The following is a 14,213-nucleotide window of genomic DNA, read 5'->3' on the forward strand; positions in this document are numbered from 1 at the left end:
TGCAATGATTGTAATGTAGGATTCTGCGTGGAGCAGTGGCGGCTCGTAATAAGCATTGTGGAACTGCAGCACTCCCTATTCCCACTCATTATTATTTTTAATATTTAATATAATGTGCCCTTTAGTCTTTAATTCTTTCTTTATACATTTACAATACATAATCCTTAATGTCAGTAGCCATCCCCCACTTTGCGAAAAAGATACGAAAGTCTTTATTTGGAACTGCGCGCTTCACAGTTCCAGCGACGTGGTGTTAGGCTGTTCTGCGCATGCGCAGACAGAAAGCAGCACGCGAGCCGGGTATGGTAAGGAGTAAGGCTCCTATAAACCAGGCTGAATCATCAGGCATTCGCGCTCCCAAGTGGGAGATTTAATGGCGGCTGAGTGGTTAAGGTGCAACAATTTTTTGTGTTTTTTTTGTGTAAAATGGGCGGATGTACAGCTATTAATTGTTCAAATCATTCACGGAAAGGTCATACATTGGTAAAATTTCCTAAAAATGAAGAAAGAAGAAAAATATGGGTAAATAATTGCCGAAGAGACAATTGGAAACCTGGTCCAGGCGCTGAACTTTGCTTAGTAAGTATAATGTTAATTACGCCTTCATTTAGAGTTTATATCTTCTCTGATGTTTATAATGTGCAAGTAAAGTGAAATTCTTGTGTACAATAACCTGAGTATCTGCTAATTTCTGTAATAATAGCTATAATTAAATTAGTCTAGGGTTAATGTACCCGTCGCCAAACATCGCCAATGTAGATGTTTTGAATATGGAAAAGAAATTTCTCTTCTAATATAAAGCGCGGATTTTGTTTTCCTGTGCTAATTGTGGAATTTATACTAATGTAACATGAAAATCATTAGCATATTGAAATTTATTAAAAAATAAATAATAATTTGGAAAGTCAAGATAAAATCTGAATGTTTGCTAAAGATATATGTAACATTATACTATAGTTGCAATATCGTTGGAATGATATATAATTTTTTCTTTATTTTATAATCACTATTGTTAAAAAGTTAGATGAGTTGTTTATGCACGGTGCCCACTACTGTTTCTTGGTTAAAATAACTTCCAGAATTTTGACATTGACATCTGAAGTCAATAGAATAAATTGAATAGTGTGAGACAAAATATATATAATCTGACTTCAATAATTGCAAGGATTGTGCAAGTTTATTTATAATCACAGTATTATACAATTTGGCAATGGAGTAAAGATTTAGAAATGAATGCAAAAATTCAAATTAGTATTTTCTTGTTTCTAATTATAGAAATATAGTCTATTTTCCAGTATAAAAGTTTTACTTAAAAGTATGGGAAAGCAGATTTGTTTCATGCATGATCTTTATAATACTGGTATGAAATGAATGAATTTTAATCTGTAAACAATTTTTTGTTAATATTGAAATGCGTTTCTTTGGGTACATTTTTAGGCACTTGTGGATCATGTCAGACAACATGCAATAGAAAAAAGATGTCCGTGTGCATAAATTTTCCCATTGTGTTACTTCATATTATCTAAATTTCAAGGATAATTCTTTTCATTTTTATATGGCATGTTATCAGTATAAAGGCTAGTGAAAATAAATTGGTATGTGTATCTGTTTTTGAAGTGTAATGCTTAAATAAAAAGATGGTGTGTGTTTCTTCATTTAAACAAAATTTCAAGGATAGTATTTTTCAGTGTTGTACGGTTTGTTATTTCTCAATGTAAAGTGTAACAAGGGGAAAAAAAACTGGTATGGTATATCTGTTTTTTAAGCATGATAATTTTATTTATTTCTTTAGTGATGCATATATAGAGAGAGAAGGTGTTTGGTCCAACTGAAGTTATAATAAATCTAATTTTACTAGATCTCTCCCTCCCCTCAGGTGTAGAAAATTTTCAAGTGCAGAAAGTTTATTTGCAGAATTAATTCATTTCTGATAAACTTATTATCATTAATTTTTTATATAACATGTTATTAAGTTACACATTTGACTACTGTGTAATAAAATTGTATTTAGGGCAAAAAATTAACTATAATTTTGCATCTGGTGACTAATATCATATGCTTCTAAGAATATTACTTTAACTTTTTCCATAATTTCTGTATTTCAGGAACATGAAACTGTTATTTTGATATACTTAAATAATAAAAGTGTGTATCTGAATCAATTAATGGATACAAATATTTTACAGTTATTTTTAGAAGATATTTGCCATATCGCTTCTAATAATTCATAAAGTATGTTAAAATATAGGTAAATAATTTGGTGCAGAATTCAAATTTAGGGTTTAAAATATAGTGAATCATAAGACTAAATGATTTTTATTGTCATGATTTGCCTGGGCTTAAGAATGTACTTTTCGCCCGGTGGAAATTGTCATCAAACTGTCCTGAACAGGCTTTTTGTTGATAATAACTTCCAGGCTTATCAGTACCTCCTTTTGAGTGGAGGGTATGCAAATATAGTACCCAATTTAAATTACATTGTGATTGTAATAATATTGTGGTATGAAATAAGTGATTATAATTACAATTTAGGTAATCGCATTGTAATTATATTACATTGTATCTGTGAACTCTTAATTTCATTACTTTATGCAATTATGTTGTAAGTGCATAATCTAATTGCAATAATATAATCTATTCGCAATTACAAAATAATTATAAATGCAGTTACATCTTAAATAGAGGCCATTTTAATACTTTTAAATTTTCGCAAGATAACTTCCCATTAAGGTTCATTTGGAGGAAACTATGCAAATATTAAAAAAGAAGTTATGCTAAATTTACATATTTTGTACAGTACTTTCTTGTTATAATGCTGTTCAATATATCTTCAATACTTTTGTAAATTTAACGACATTCTTTGCAATCACTGTGGTGCTTTAAAAAGAAGTTTCTTAGTTATGCTTTCTAATAAGAATGGGTTTAAAATTAAGTATTATGTATAATAACTAGCAGTTAAAAAAACTTGACTGCATGAAAATGCTGTTGCTGTGTAAAATAAAAAATAAGCTTTCTTTTATGCTTTGAAATGAATTACATGTGGTTAAGTCGTCCTTTTACAATTTAAGAATGTGGTTAACACACATTCTTAAATTGGACAGGTTTTATCTAAATTATTAGTATAAAATATATAAACTATGAATTATTTTGTAACATAACTCAAATTACAAAATTCATTCTATATACGTTCAAAGTTATTATCTTTTATGGAATAACTGTTTTTTTAATTTAGGTAAAAACTGGATTTTTAGAAGTATTACAAATACAATGCAACACAAAGGTGATCTGATTGAAGAGGAAGGACTTTTTATTACGGTTTCTAGTTCGTATTTATATTACATTTGATGAAAAGCATCTAAAACACAGAATGCTGTACTTTCTTCTTCCATATTATGTTATGAAATATTTCACACATTTAAAAGAAAGTGTTTCTTCAGAATCTTGCACAATTATTTCCATGTACCTCAGACTTAAATGACAACATATTCTTAAGTTATTTTTTTAGTATGAATTTACAGTGTTTTTATGGAAATTTTTGTTAAAATGTCATTAAGATAAATTTATTTGCACACTCTACGCTTTAACTATTTCCCCATTTGACACTATTGAAAGTTTTTATTCATATCTTATTTATTATAGTCTGCTAACGAAACTGAAACATCTAAAGAATAAGTTATTTTGAATATGTTTACAAAATATACGCGAAATTTTTATTTAAGTGAAAACGTCTATATACTATTCGAGAATTAATAAATTATCCGAAAAGTTTATATGCGCTGAATACCGCGCGTCTATAAAATAAATCTTTAAAAAAACAGCAGACATTCAGCCAGCGTGTGCGATAAACGCGCCAAAATTGGCAGCGCGTTCACTCCCTCGCCAAGAGAGAAACGTTGGTGATTCAGCCTGGTTTACAGGAGCCTTAGTAAGGAGCACTGTCGCTCTTGCAGTGCCGAAATTCTGGCATATTGTTTTGAAAACGTGATTTCTTTTTACTCCGCGCGTGTGGTATTCCTCCACACAGTGGCGTAGCAAGGGGGGTGCATGATGCCCCGCGCGCCGCTCGTAGAGGGGCGCCAAATGGTCTCCAAACAAGATTTCCCCGAAAATTTCAGTTTTTTGATCGATTTCTGGAAAATATATTTAAAAATAATAACTATTGTAATAAAATTAATTATTTATTTTCTTGATTTGTCTGATAAAATGTGTAATAAAATGTTTGCAGTACATCAACCAAAGCGTTCTTTCTGACCACTTTATTGCTAAAATGTAGAGATATATATTTAAACGAAATGCTTGTATATCTCCCTCTTTTATTTTAAAACGATAACACGACCTTGTCCCGAATTTCTCAAATATATCCAGTTTCCAAAATCCGATTTCAAAATCTGGAAATGACATTTTGGGAAATTCGTAACGCTTCCGCTACAATGGATTGCGTTTGACTCTCCTGTAAACGACTGATGGCCTTCCTGGCTACCGATTTAACTAAGTCATCTTGCTGAGACATCGTATATTCACTGCTAAGAAGCACTGAATTGTTTTTAATCTTCTATTACAAAAGGAATACTGCAGGTCGCTCCTTACTCCTTAACGAAAACTATGCGTTTTCGACGTCACAGACTAAATTAGCATATTCCCAACTTTGTAAACGTTATAATTTTCCTTTATAATCTCTTCTATTTTCTTTTGTTCAAAAAGGTTATCGATTATATGGTTATTTCATACCGAACCCACTATATCCCCTAATTGTTTTGAGCAGTGAATGTGACGCGTATTTCCAAACCCTACCACACTTTTCGAATTTTTGACGTCATGGACAAATCGACTAGTTTCGCCTGGATGGTAATTCTTGAGCATGCGCTGAAGGGCGAGAAGTAACATAAACAGAACTTTGGCTTGCACTTGTAAACAGTATTAAGTATATTGTCTGAAAGTGCATTCGTTTATGTAATTGCATAATTTGACTGTTTCTGTAATAAGAAAACTTCATTCAGATAAAATTTATTTTAATGTTATTATTATCTGGTAATAGGATTATACGAAATGCTTAATACTCTTGGTACTATCATAATCTTCGCATAACCTTTCACATTGTATTTTGCGTTATCATTCTAAAATATATTGTATTATAAAGATTAAATTACTTTGTTAGAAATGTGAATGTTCTAACTTAATTTTCTTTTTATCACTTATTTATTTTCGCTTTGAAAACACATTCATATTTGACAAATAATTATCTCCTCTGAAAATTTTTTGATTGTTTAAAAACTATATTTGTCAATAATGTAATAAAAACTCACTAATCTAGTGCTTCATAGATCAATATGACAACGAATTCGAAATGTTTTAAAAACAGTTCTTTAATCTTTAGTTTGTAGTAGATGCAAATAATGTCACAGAGAAAAAATATTTCAATAAAAAAGTTCTCCATGTTAATTCAATAGCAAAACTATTTCTATTTCAGTGAGAAATCCACTTTCAATGCTTATATAACAGAAAAATGTTACGTAAGCATTTTAGAAATTTTAAATATAAGCTAAAGGTTTGCTATACAATTTTATGTAAGAAACGTAATAATATACTTTCGATCCTTTTAAATCGGCATATTTGTTTCCAATAGATAACTGAAATTTTTGACAAGTTACAGACTTAACTTTAACACAGAGTTCCATCACTTAAAATATGAATTAATTGTTCTTTTTCATTGAGAGATACATTGGAATTGAAGGTACTTACGTATTAACGCAACCAGGCCAAAATTCGCATAAATCCCCAAATTTGGCGACCCTACTTACGGCAACCCTACGTGTTATATGTAGTTTTTCGTAAAGAAATTATTTTTCTTACTGGTTAGATTGAATGCCCTGAAATACTTTAATTACTTTTTTGCAGAATTACTTTTTCGGTTACTGTACCTAACAGAAGCGCCGTTACCCTCATGGAAAAAATTTGCGAAAATATCAAGGAAGGAAGCATTTATATGGATTGCTGGAAAGGATACAATACAAGTGAGTTCGAAAATGCTGGATTTCTGTATGGAACTGTTAATCACAAATATAATTTTGTGGATCCCAACACGGGCGTTCACACACAACATGTAGAGCGCATGTGGGGCTCAGCCAAATGGCGCAACAAAAAAACAGAGAGGAACAGCCCGTCATCATCTTGACTCATACCTTATCGAATTTATATGGCGCCAAGCTCAAGCTGTTAATGGCGAAGACGGTTTTCAATCAGTGCTAAAAGCAATAGCCAAAAGATTTCCGCCGAAAAAATAATTCTGCAACTTATTCAAATTCGAAACCGGAAGGGTTTAATTGCTATTTTATATTTTAAAACAAAATAATATAAAAAACTGTATTAAAATTAGCTGTAATTAATAAATGTACATTTTCTTATTATTCATACTTTTTTACTCAAACTTACAAATCGCGCCAACCTGGTTGCGATAATAGGTAAGTACCGAATTGAAAATACCAAAGGCAAAATGGGTCACAAAATTTCTGTCAGTTTTATCATATGTTGTTTTAAACAAGAAATCTGTATTATTTTCTTTAGTAAATTCTGAAAAACATGTTTCTGTTGTTTTAGTTCAATTCTCCTTGCCAAAGTATTAGCTTAGTTTTAAAAGCTTCAATACTGGTGCTCATTATTAAAATGCTTAGGTTTTTAGAAAATGTCTACTATGTAACTGAGTTTTCCTAATTAATCATTATTAATGAATGAACTTGCTGATGTATGTTTCTTTTCTTCCGAAAATATGTAAACTGTATTTCTCAAATCGAAAATATGTCTTGCTATTTTTCTGTGTGAAAGCCAACTGACTTTGGTAATAATGTCTCATATACAGAACTTATCTAATTAAATTGCATTAAAAAGAGACAGCTGTTTAGGATTTTGCCTTTTAATGTAATTAATTGCAGTAATAACCCTGCAATATCATGTCCAATTCTTCATCAGTTGGCAACAAGATATTTTGTATGTGTCATACAGTGATGGAATATTATATGGGGAGCAATTTTCATTATTAACCCTCTTAGTCCTTTATAATTACCTGTTAATGCTGCAGCATCATTGGTACAAACTGCGACACAGAGTGTCTAGGTAAGATTATTTGTTTCAAAATGTCTGTCAATAATTTGAAATATTTTCTCTCCAGTTGCTTTTCCTTTCCTAATATTACAACATAAAAAATATTCTACTGCATCATCTTCAAAATCGTATCTCAGATAAATGATCAATTGAGACATTTTTATAATGTCGGTAGTGTCATCAAGTTTTATAGTAAAGACTGGATTTTGTATTCTATAGTGTCTGATATGACAGAAATTTGGTGAGAAACGGTATCTCTTTTTTAATGCTATTGTTTTTAAATCATTAATATATTTTTCTGTATGCATAAATGATGTCATTTTAATTGCTGAAGGAAGAATGAGCGATTCTCCAATTGTATGAGGTTTTTAAATTTTTTGCAATTAAATATGAAACTTTTAAGATGCCTGTAAATCCTTCTCAGGAACTGTTGTATATTTTTTCAAAAATACATTTTAATTTTTCATGCTCTTAGCTCATTCCTTAAAAACATTCTTCAGATTTATTTACTTAATCTTTATGTTTAGTTTCTGAGGTACTTTTCTGTTTCACTGGCGCAAATTTCGCCAAGCAGACTTTGTTGTCGACAACATACAATATACACATAAAAAATTTTAACAAACGTTAGTTTTAAGAATTTTTTATTTTGAAGGCATAAACATTTTAATACCTTTTAAAATTTTGTAAAAAAGCCAATAAATAAAGACAATAAATTTGTGAAAAGACATTAAGAATTTACTATGTTTGCATGTTTCAACATCCTGATTTGTCGGTTCGCATCACGTGATCTCATCTCACGTAAACTACGCTACAAAAATCTAATTCTCTCAGTAATTATCTATATTAATGACAAATTAAATCCTTATTTGGAATGCAAATTTAAATGCAAGAATTATTTCAATTCGTACGAATAGTTTATTCAGAAATTACGTAAAACCACAGTGCTTTACTTCGCTAGTCCATTCTCATTAGAATTGATGAATTTGACCCGTGATTTTGTCTTTTCTATATTTTCGCCTTCGGATGAGCGGTGTGATTGCATTCTAATTGACTTAATTACCATGAATGGTCTTAGAGCATAAAATTTAACTATCTTGTACAAATTCTATGTAATTGTATGCCAGTACAGTCAATCTGATAAGAAATGGCTGCAACTTGTTTTGAAAATGAGGCGTAAAAGGTTGCAGTGAAGGTATTCTGTTTGGCATCAGTTGTACCATTGTTGGCAGCTTTATCGTTTGTACCGGCAAAACGGAAAAGTACCGTTTCTAAATGTGTTTTTAATTTCGCAGGTTTCATACTTTCCATGTGCCAAGTTTTCACTGCATTGAACACACAATGGATATTCATTTTCCGTTAATAATGCGACATGTAAAACAGTATAAAATAAACTCTTCTTGATATTTACTCATTTTTTTTAGAAGTAGAAAGAGAGCCATTGGATTCATTATTATTTGCATTTTCATTAATAGTTTTTCTCTAAATTTATTTGATGTTGGTCTATCCATCCCATTTCTCTTGTGAACATTGGGTATCTATTTTGGGCCATTTAACCATCATGAACAAAATTGCAGCTAAAACAAAATTGTTTTTATTATCCTTTGAGACACTACTGAATTTTCCAATACTTAGGAAGTGTTATGTGCTTACTTGACAACAAATTTGATTAGAATTGAGAAACATAGTTTATAAATGATGCATATTACAATTACATGCAAGACACTACTAACATAGTCGAAAAAACTACATCTTAGCTACGCGTATGCAATTGCATTGAAATTCGATTCAACCTGTTTGGAAATCATCAAGCATAACACACAAATCAAGTGGAAAGCAATAAAATCAAAATTTAAATATGGAAATGTTAAAAAACATCTAAAGTTCTCTTCAAATTCCATATACCTTTTATTGTTAAATAAATATCTTTGGATTTGGTGACCCCCCCCCCCACAAATTTGTTCATGACTCCCAGGTTTAAATTTTGTAAAAAAACAATACAAGTTATCAATTGCATTTTGGAAAAAAAAAAAAGATTTCGGGCTTGTCTTCAACTGAACACCATGCAATAGAGTATTTTCAAAATTATGGGAAAGTACGACACTTACTAAACGTACTACAACCGTAAGTACGAGAGTACTTACGGCAAAGCCAATATTTATCAATTTTCACCTGATGAAAATTGATAAACATTGGCTGTCCAATGTGAAAAGTTAATTACGGTTTAATATTTTATGTTCATAGCCTGTGTATTTGTTTATCTAACTGAATACAGAATGATCCGTTTCTTCAAATTTCTGCTGGAATAACTGCTAGAAAATCTATCCCATTTCAGATGAACAGAAAGCAAGTGTTTTATTCTTATTAAAAAATTACAGTAATTGTATTCCGTCTTTACATGAATTAGGTTAGTGCAATCAATTTTATTCCGTATTTACATGAATGATGTATTGCACAATGCTGTGTAGGCTGGTGACCTAGCGATGATGACTCAAAATGCATCTCTGCAGTCAGGCATACATTCCTGACAAGAATATAACCATGCACTGGAGTCCTAGCTTCAACAGGTACATTTTGTTGTGCTATGCTATCTCTGTGGGTCCTAAATTCTAAAAACTTTTCCACCCCTAAATTCCAAAAATTTTGCTACTTGATATTTCTGTAAATTCCAAAATTTTGCACACCTGCCATAACCGCAATGGCTGTGGCCTCAGTTATCCAATGTTCCAACAAAATCAAATATTGTAACGTTACTTTAGACCAGACTTTCTTAAACTGTAGATCGCAACCCCCATCTACAGCAGGAAGTCGCAAAAATTTTTATTAGTTTTGGTATTTCTTAAACTTAATATAATAATTTTACAATTACCGAATATTTTTACACAATGTATCTGAAAACAGATGAAGATAAGACAATACAGACAAAGAGAAAAACAAAAATGTTTCAACGCATTCTTTTTATAATATAAATTTTCATTTAGGACAGGACTTGAACAGCGAAACTTTGTAACTGAACAAGAAATTATGTCTGTTTATAGAATTAAAGAGAAAGTATTAGCACATAAAACGAAGCAACTTAAACAACTTACATTGAAAGAAATGTTTAATAAAGTAAATAAATAAATATTAAGCTTTTTTTGTTGTAAATTTTGATACCCTTTAGATCATAATTGCTCTTTATTTCATAAATTACGGTTTCATATTTTTAATTTTATAATTTCTGCATGCCATCTTACCAGATTTAAATTGATGATCTATAATCCGGAATCGCCGAAGTCCCGACGAGTCCGAATTAAAGACTTTGTACTGTATATAAATTACTTTTTTCTAGGAGCATAGGAGTTCTTATATATATATAAAGAAATTTAGAACCAACTTTTCACAAAGACTAAAGAATTGAAGTTCAAATGATCTTCATAAAATACTTTAAAATGTAAAAATTAACACATTGACTGCAGCGTGCATTTTACGTGATTTGCCTATGACGCCGACTTGAAATTTTTATTATGTGATATATATTATGTTGAAATATTATCTGCAGAACATTATGTTATATATAATCGTGCTTAATGCATTTTTTACTTGCTTTGCACATGACGCTGTCATTTCATCTGTTACTTAATTAAAATTTTCACATTGTTTTATGTCTTAAAATGAGAAATTAAAGATAATGACCTAAAGTTGCCATATTATCTTAACAGTACAAGTGAAAAAATTGACAGTTTCACTCACGTGCGTGTCGGATTTTCACAATGCTTATGGGGTCCCACAAAATTTTCATAAATATTTTGGGGTCGTTAAAAAAAAACCAAGATAAAAAAAGGTCACAACTGAAAAAAAGTTTAAGAAGCCCTGTTTTAAACCAATTACTTTCCTGACGGGAACCCATTTTTTTTTTTTTTTTTTCCTGTTTTGTTTCTCAACCGAATTATGTTTTTGTGGGAATTTTTCTATATTTTTACTGTTTCAGCTGAATGGAAAAACACGCTAAAATGTTTCAAATGACTATTAGGGAAAGAGGATCAAATACCCCACATTATTATCTCTTATTTATCTCCTGTTTCAATTCTGAGTTGAATTATGTTTTTTGATTGAATTTTTCCATATTACATATTTCAGTTCAACAAAAAGTCAACTTTTAAAATATTGAGGAAAAGCATGTACTAAAATGTGTCAAAATGAAAGTGTGGGATAAATAAATAAAGTCATTAATCCGGACGTCCATAATCTGGAATGATCTATAATCCGGACCTCAAAGCTACAAACTTTCTGCACATGCGTGCATTTAATGTATAACAGACGGTATAGGCTAGGTTAAAATTATCTAATTATCTATTTCAGTTAAAGTTGCAGATTGCGTTGTTCCTTAATCTTCTAACTGAATCAGGCATATTATTTTTTGCAGGCTGTTGGAGCAATTTTATAAAAAGTAAGCTTGAACTTTCGATTATGTCAAAAAGACTTTCCGATTCTGGAGGGATCTACAAAGCGAAAGCCTGTTTCGATGTCCATCAAACAAAAAGTGGAATTGTTGCAAAAAATGGATAAAGGCATGAAGAAAGTGACAGAGAGGTTAGTGAAAAAGAAAAAATTTCGACTGACAAGTTAGTCGGTAATCTCGGCACAGCAATTACAGGACTTGAACAGCGAAACTTTGTAACTGAACAAGAAATTATGTCTGTTTATAGAATTAAAGAGAAAGTATTAGCACATAAAACGAAGCAACTTAAACAACTTACATTGAAAGAAATGTTTAATAAAGTAAATAAATAAATATTAAGCTTTTTTGTTGTAAATTTTGATACCCTTTAGATCATAATTGCTCTTTATTTCATAAATTACGGTTTCATATTTTTAATTTTATAATTTCTGCACGCCATCTTACCAGATTTAAATTGATGATCTATAATCCGGAATCGCCGAAGTCCCGACGAGTCCGAATTAAAGACTTTGTACTGTATATAAATTACTTTTTTCTAGGAGCATAGGAGTTCTTATATATATATATATATATATATATATATATATATATAAAGAAATTTAGAACCAACTTTTCACAAAGACTAAAGAATTGAAGTTCAAATGATCTTCATAAAATACTTTAAAATGTAAAAATTAACACGTTGACTGCAGCGTGCATTTTACGTGATTTGCCTATGACGCCGACTTGAAATTTTTATTATGTGATATATATTATGTTGAAATATTATTTGCAGAACATTGTTATATATAATCGTGCTTAATGCATTTTTCATGCTGGTTGTCTCCGAAGACCCCCAAACATCTGTAGACCATTTTTGCGATTTATAATTTAAATTTTTACAATTTATTATTCTTCAAATTATTATAGTAACAATGGTACTATTTAAAAATTTATCAGTATCGATATTTATTCTAATTATAATTAGAATAAATATCGATTTTACTATTGGTCGCATTGCCGGTATCACCCATGGCGCTGTAGCCAAGTTGAGTGCTGGTCACCGGTGGCCCCCCACGGCAGTCAACGTGTTAAAATACACCATCACAAGAAAAACGAAAAAATAGTATAAAAGAACAAGAAAGGCAAGGAATCCAACCAACTTCAACATAATATCGTCAAGACAAGGTATGTCAAATTTACCGTATTTTACGGCATATAAGACACACCCTTATTTAGAAGGCCACACACATGTAGATGTAGAAAAAGTTATGCGTGTCTAGACCTTTATCCGGGCTAAAAATAGCATTCAGTATTGAAGGTTAACCTGTGTCCTTCACGTATAAGACGCAGGTAACTTTTTTTAGATCAAATTTAGGGAAAAGGGGCGTCTTATATGCCGTCAAATACGGTAATTACATTTCCCCTTCTAAAACAAAATCCTTGCTTTTCTGTGTCCAGAATCAGTTGATAAACCATTTCAATATATTTTTTATCTTAATAGTTCACCCGAAAATTCTAGTCCTCAAAGCGAAGGAAAATCATTAAAAATATCTTCCAATTTAAAAATATTTTTCTAATCTAAAAAGAATCTTAAAAAAAAATGGAAACATGCCCTTAAAAATGTAGAAAAAATTAAAATCCTGCAATGGAAAATCTTTGAAAGTTCAAAATAATCTTAACTCAAAACTTTACTAGAACCTCTTATCAAACAGCAGTAGCAAAGAAAAATGGGGGGGGGGGAATAAAACCATTAAAATTATCTTACAATTTAAAAAAATTTTACTAGTCTAAAAATAATATTTGATATTTGACTTTTATAGGATTTTATCAAGTTAATTTGAATTTCAATTTTTATTCTTTCTGAAAAATTTGTTCTAAATTTCTTTCTTTATATATTTACTAATCAATTTTTAACAGCATAATGCACGAAAAATTTTGGAAGGATTATAAATTTTCCTTTTAAAAAATTATTTGTATATACATAGTCCAAACGCATCTATATATGATGGAATACGTTTAACGTGAAATCACTTAAGGCGAAATATCGGTTAACACGAAATAATGCAACGGTCCCAACAAAATACTATGTATTTTCATGCATTTTGTTTCTCTTAACACGAAAAGATATCCTTTCTGGAAATGAACAAAATACAGAAAACACTGGCACTGCAGATGAGATTTAAGCGGGATGTGAAATAAAAGAGAGGTGGTTTCACATATTTCGTAGAAAAGAGGCTAATTTGGCTTTGAAATACCCTCGGAATAGCCTGCGACACGAGCCAGTTTTGTTTATCTACGCTACTTTCGCCTTCCACCTCTACAAACGCCACACAAACATCTCATCTCTCATCAGTTAGCTTTGGAATTCGGTGACGAGTACATGGCAGTGCGAGTAAAAATTAGTGAGTTTGACTCATATGTTGCACTGCATGGAATTCAGCAACTCCAAGGATGAATGGAAATTATTTTCATTACACACAATTCTCAAAAGTATCAGATTCTTTGGCGCCAAAAGAAATAGAGAAGTAGGATAGTGAAACTGAGCTGACACTTAATAAAATGTTTGAGAAAGTTTCTGTATTAATGAACTGTTGTACTGTACTATCAGATGAATTCGTTGCAGTAATTTATGATAATGTGTGTACAGCCTAAATTATGGCGGACAAAGTTATTTTGGAGTTTGTTTAAAGCTAAAAAA

General features: G+C 30.7%; 2 long non-coding RNA genes across 2 annotated transcripts; both read left to right on the top strand.

The window, feature by feature from the left end:
- Nucleotides 1-317: 317 nt before the first annotated feature.
- LOC146997329 (uncharacterized) lies at nt 318-2,171 on the top strand. The gene is made up of 2 exons (XR_015041020.1): nt 318-579; nt 1,438-2,171. It is a non-coding gene; the product is annotated as an uncharacterized LOC146997329 (long non-coding RNA).
- A 2,628-nt stretch (nt 2,172-4,799) lies between these two features.
- Nucleotides 4,800-11,877, top strand: LOC146997330 (uncharacterized). Its single transcript, XR_015041337.1, has 2 exons — nt 4,800-4,907; nt 11,498-11,877. It is a non-coding gene; the product is annotated as an uncharacterized LOC146997330 (long non-coding RNA).
- The last annotated feature ends 2,336 nt before the right edge of the window (nt 11,878-14,213 follow it).

Source organism: Stegodyphus dumicola, chromosome 5 (assembly GCF_044657685.1).
Source record: "Stegodyphus dumicola isolate Sdum_Otavi_A_Nest chromosome 5, ASM4465768v1".
In the NCBI taxonomy this organism is placed as follows: Eukaryota; Metazoa; Arthropoda; class Arachnida; order Araneae; family Eresidae; genus Stegodyphus; species Stegodyphus dumicola.